The 6,000-nt window shown below is 47.0% G+C and overlaps 1 protein-coding gene across 1 annotated transcript in view; it reads right to left on the bottom strand.

Annotated features, from left to right (window-relative positions):
• LOC109388258 (MICAL C-terminal-like protein) overlaps nt 1-6,000 on the bottom strand; it is a 49,533-nt gene that overhangs the window by 40,891 nt on the left and 2,642 nt on the right. The window contains exon 3 of the mRNA XM_019652825.1: nt 1,640-1,714. The gene's annotated coding sequence lies outside the window, so the exon portion shown is untranslated. The remainder of the gene's footprint in view (nt 1-1,639; nt 1,715-6,000) is intronic.

Genomic DNA, 6,000 nt, shown 5'->3' with positions numbered 1-6,000 from the left:
GGAAGGAAGGAAGGAAGGAAGGAAGGAAGGAAGGAAGGAAGGACTGGGTGCCTCCTTTGCACCAGGCCCATGCTAGGCACCAAGACCATAGAAATGATTCAAATTCAAGGCCTGCCCTCCAGCCAGCTTTTACATACACTGAGAACCAACGCCTGATACTCTTGGGTTAACGAGACACAACTGAGGTCCCAGTTGTGTCTAGTTAACCATAGTTGTGTCTAGTTAATCCCAGAAACCATACTGCCGTGAGCAGTCCCCTCTGTCCCGTGCCTCCTTCAGCACCCTGACCTTGCAGTGAGGGTCCCCCACCAGACTCCTGGCTCTCATCCCAGACTGGGAACTTCTTGAGGGCAAGGATGACCCCCTCACACTGGTGGCATTCAGTAAAGTTGACTGGAAGCACTGGGATGGACTCTGCACCCAGAGCAGAAATGGACCCACCCATAGAAGAAGAAGTTCCCCTGACTGGGGGAGGGGTTGTGGCGGGGCAGTCAATGAGGTGCCTTGTGGAAAAGGCCTGGCCCAGGCCTTCAGTAAACATTAATTGGCTCCTTCCCCTCACTCTCACTGCCTGGGCAGCAAGACGATTCAAGAACTATTATAGGTTGTCCGCAGGTGAGGTGCCGCCCAGGTGTGCAGCCCTGGTCCAGCTCCAGAAGCACCCACTGGCCCAGCCTGACCCAAGCGAAAGGGGCCGAGGGTCTGGGGGTTGTCAGGAGAATGACTCACTGGCCAGGAGGCAGCGCTGACTCAGAAAGCAGGAGTCAACTAAATTAGCACTCTGTTCCACCTACAGCAGCGTTTCTTTTTTAGAAACTCGTCTGACCCAAGGCTTTCCTGGCTCCACCGCTCTTAAAGCAAGGCCCGCGGTGGGGCGTGGAGGCAGGAGGAGGTGGAAGGCAGCAACGGACGTGGAACTGGATGAAGAGTCTCTGCCCTTCTTCCCCGATCAGAGAGAGAATCACGGCTCTGTAATTGCTGCCCCGCCAGCCATGTGGGTAGCCCCGCGATGCTGTGCAACTGTATGCGTGGTCACTGCGCCCCCTGGTGGGAGCCTGCTGCCTCGGTACCCGCTGCAGGCCCTGGTCCACGCCCATCCTGCTCTTCCCTAGGATCCTAGAACCATATAGTCTGCTCATTAAAAGGAGCACAGCAGTATGTATTTGTGCATTTGTGCGTGCTTGCGTGCATGCGTGCGTGCATGTGTGTGTGTGTGTCTTCCTTCATTGCTTTGCCTGCGATTGCATGAGGTTAAGATGATGCCCCTAGCCCAACTCCAGGGTACTAAATAAACACATACAGCAACCCTGTGCCTCAGTTTCCTCATGTTTCCAGAAGCTTGGAGCTGATGGGCTAAGGTCCCTTCCAAGTGTTAACTGTACAGTGCTAAGACTCCATGATTCCAGAGTGGGGAGTGAGGGGAAATAAACTGTCCCAAATCCCTCAGAAAACTCTTCCTTTAGTCAGCAGCAAAAATAGGGTCAACCTTGTATTTCTTTTCTTGCCCCTCACATCTAGGAAGTCAGGTCAGAGAGGACATGTAAGGAATGAGGACAGCTGCCCCCAAGAATTAGTCAGAGGGCTCCTGCCCACGCCCATCCCCACCCCCACCTCCACCCCTAGAGAGTTCATGACTCACTTGACTGGAATTTTCTTCTCCAGCTCTGGTATTTGCTGGGTGTTGGGGACTGGAAGCTGTTGGCCCGTTGCAGAGCTGTAGTGGAAAACAGAAAGGGTCAGGGAAGATGGGGAGGGGGGAAATCTGTTAAATGTGAAGAATAAACAGGACATTTTCTCCTATGGTCCATTTACCAAAAGTTAATCAGCTAATAATCATAGCTGACTGAGCCCCTTCCTTTGCTCAGACTGCACCTTCCTATCCCTATAGCACATACCTCCAGTTTCTCATTCATTAATTCACCAAATATTTTTTGAGCCTCTGCTATGGGACAGGTACCACCACCTATTAAAATGCTTCAAATTATGAGCCGTCATTCTAACTTGCCCATCATTAATACGCATATATATGTTTACATGTTTATATGCACACATATATACACATATACATATATGCCCATAAATATACACGCATATATGCACTTTTTCTTTTTAGCACAGTTCTTCAAAGCTGAAGTGTCACATCAGCGTCCCATATATTTGTATGTGATAGATAAAACTGGAGCTGCTCTCATTGAAGCCTGGAAGCTGCAGAAAGCTCTACCCACTCTCCCCCTTCCCCTCAGAGCCCGGAAACCCCTTTGGGAACCTATTTTAACTGAATCTCTGGACAATCCATTGCTGCGAACCTCCTCTTGGCCTTGGTTCCAATGGAAACCATTTGCAGGAGGCTGTGAACTGTGTACTGAAGACCCTCCACCCAGCTGGGCCTTGAGAATCAGCTGAGCAAAATGATCATCACATGCAGAAGAAAATTCCCCCTGGGCCCTAAGATTTGGCCTCAGCTCCAGGTCCCTGTGGTGGCTCCACCACAGCCTCGAGAGGAAGAGTGGGGATGAGCCTGCCTGAATGCTCACACAGGCGTGAGCATGGGGCATGGAAAGGAAGCACACGGGAGTGATGGGGGTGTGGAATGAGGGTAGGGAGGCTTGAATGCAGCGCTCTGAGTCCAAGGCCCAACTGACACAGCCCCTCCTCTCTCTCTGTAGGAAGTCCCTGCCAGTGCTCAGAGCTGGGTGTCAATGCTTACCAGCTAGGCTGCGCTGCGCACGTGTCAACCGCTGCCTGGGTGCTTCCTTTCCTCAGACCAGATCCTCCAGCTCCTTAGATTCTTGGCACCTATCCCTCCCTTATTCTATTTGGACATGCTTTGAGCCTGCTCAGCCTGGAGGGTTCCCAATCCCACAGGCCTGCTTTCATAATCACACCCATGGGGTTGAGGGGAGCCTGTGTGGACAGACTTGGGGTACAGCCTCCCCATCTCCCATCACAGGATGAACAGTCTGCCCACAGTTTTGGTTCACTTCCACACACCAAGTGCAGGTCAGTGTTTTCCAGGCTGGCTGTTTTACATAAGGAGCAAGTAAGCCTCAAACACAGCTGCAGACTGAAACAGAAGCGCACTTAAAGTCTTACTGCTTTGCCTCAGCTTTTAACATTGTCGAATGTAATTTATTAGAAATGGCCGACATTCATGAGAGGTTTTTCCGTCACTGGTGTTCCTAGGTCACACGTGCACACAGTTTTGCCACAAGAGGAACAATAGTGTGAGTAGTGATTTGATCCGATAATTTTGAGCAGAATAAAGCAGGGCTGTTCCCTTGTTTTTAGCTTGTATTTTACTTATATTGACTTTATTTATTCATATTTATTTTAAGGGAGTGCTTTTGGAGATCTTAGTGAATGAACCGCTACAAAAGGAGTCAGAGAGTAAATACTGGGCTATATGGTGCTGATTTCATTTTATTGTTACAAACTGGTAGTGTCCCTCATAGGCCATTGGAATATCCTGTTATAAAATTATTGCCGGGAAAAAAAATGGACAAATACCAATTTTTCTAAATTAGCGTTATCTGGGGGCAGAGTGCCCTCCTAACTCTAACTGGTTTTATGTCCAAGAGCACAATGCACTAGTCAATTCATTTAGTTGCTCAGGCATGCGTTTTACAGCTAATTCACCTAGGCAGGCCTCTAGGAAGCTGCTTGTCTGTGATTCCCAAAGTGCAGGGCTTGGTTGGCCCTCCTGCATGAAAGGACCTAGGGCGCTGACATAAAATGCAGATACTTGCACTGAATCTGAATCTCTAAAGGTGGGAAGCTAGGGGCATGCCTTTTAAACAAGATTTTTAAGAATCACTAAATTACCGTATTTCCCCATGTATAAGATGCACCCTTTTTTGAAAAATTTGGGGTCTAAAATCTGGGTGTGTCTTATACAGTGGTTGTAAATTTTTTTACTTGCATTTCCCACTGAAGATGAGGCAATATATGAAGACAGTGATTTGTCATCAGACACAGATGAGGACAAGCTAATGGTTGGGAGTTTTGACAGTGATGAGGAGTTGTATGAATTTTATGATGAATGAAACTTGAGTTCAATAACTTTATGTAATACAATTTTTTTCAAATTTCGGGCCCCCAAATTAAGGTGCGTCTTATACATGGGCGCGTCTTATACATGGGGAAATACGGTAGGTGTTTTATGAGAACATTACTGAGCATTTTCTATGGCCTTGATAACACAGGCCTTAAGTTATATTTCCAACCACTATCTTGGGGAGGCTCTATGGTAAGGAACTTTCGGGAGACAATAGGCTCCTTGATGAGCTGAGGTAGTCCCAGAGTCTTTTTTCCAAATTGTGGTAAAATGTATATAACACAAAAATTACATTTCAATCATTTTTAAGTGCCATTAAGGATATTCATATTGTTGTGCAACCATTTCCAGAACTTTTTCTTCAACCCAAACTGCAACTCTGTACCCATTAAATAACTCCCCATCCACGCTTTCCCCAAAACCCTGGTAACCACCATTCTATTTTCTGTCTATATGACTTTGACTATTCTAGGTACCGCATAGAAGTGCAATCATAAATATTTGTCATTTTGTGTCTGGCTTATGTCACTTAGCATAATGACTTCGGGTTCATCATTGTTGTAGCATGTGTCAGAATTTCCTTCCTTTTTAAGGCTGAATGACATTCCGTTGTGTGGATATTGCACGATTTATTTATCTATTCACCTGCTGATGGACAGCTGGGTCATTTCCCCTTTTTGGTGACTGTGAATAATGCTGCTCTGAGCATGGTGTACACACCAGGATTCTTTTAAAAGTAATATCCTGGTCTTGTCCAGCATTTCCTTGGCTCACCTCTGAGCCATTTATCCAGGTGAAAACTGTGATCAATGAAGCTCCCTAACACCCACGACAGGACGTCAACCCTACATTATCTGGTAAAGTGATGGAGTCGCCACAACCAGCAACACAAAACAGCCCTTAGACTATGCCAGGGACTTTCACCTTACAAAGTGGTCTTTGTAGCAACGATCAAAACCACAATGGATGAAGATGAAATCGACAGGAGAGTGCTTGAAAGCCATGAGGTCTATCCACTTCTCTATCTACTCTATATTTTATTTTGGAATTAAACTGGACTGTCAGAAACAAAACGCTTTGGCCACGCTGCCTTGTTCTTTCAACCCCACCCCACTCCTTCCCCTGGGAGAACTGCTCTTGTCGAGTCACGTTTTGCTGTCCTCCCCTCACCTGCCAGCCAAAGATCCTGCAAGAAACAGTCTCAGGGAAATCACAGCTGCATATTTTGCAGAGACGCTGTTCAAGACATGATATAATACACCTCTCAGTATCATCTATCTGACATGAGCTGGAAAATTTCTACAGAGGAAGCATTAGGAAAAGTGGTGCCTGCTCAGACCTGCTGCTGTGAACCAATATGTTTTTCCCCTCATGAACCATGACAATAATTATCTATTTCCTTTTTAATTCTGGCTGCCAGAAAATTCAGGATGAAATGTATGATTCTCTGAGAACAACCGTTTAGGACTACAGTCTTCCATTCTGGAGTTATTCCTCCTAAACTGGTTTTGTCAACCCTGATCTGGAGGCTTTATCTTTTATTTGCATAGATATACAATTTTGGTTGATGTCTTTTTTTGTAAGTTGCCTAAAATCCCCTGGCAATTGAGGAGAGGGGAGAAATGGAGGGAAGGAATGAAAGGCAGGCAGTCTTCGTGTTTATAAATGAGGCTGGAACCCAGAGAGACAGAGGTGGAAATTCTGCTCTCAGCCACCAGAGGGAAGTGCAGGACAAGCGGAGCTCGGGCTGGCAGGGGGCAGCTGAGGCGGTCTGTCCGGCTGGTGGCAACTTTCTGTTGGCCTGTTCTTCCCACCCAGAGGTCACAATTTGTTGTTGACTGAATCAAAACGCTCTCTTCAAGGCCACCTTTGTTAAAACAAGCTGGGCTTTTAAGGACAACTACTTCTGAGGGGCACCCAGCCCTGGGCCACACTGCTTACCAGCT

This window comes from Hipposideros armiger, unplaced genomic scaffold (genome assembly GCF_001890085.2).
Source record: "Hipposideros armiger isolate ML-2016 unplaced genomic scaffold, ASM189008v1 scaffold_188, whole genome shotgun sequence".
NCBI lineage: Eukaryota > Metazoa > Chordata > Mammalia > Chiroptera > Hipposideridae > Hipposideros > Hipposideros armiger.
Note: the sequence above shows the minus strand (reverse complement) of the source record. Positions and strands in the feature narration are given on the sequence as shown.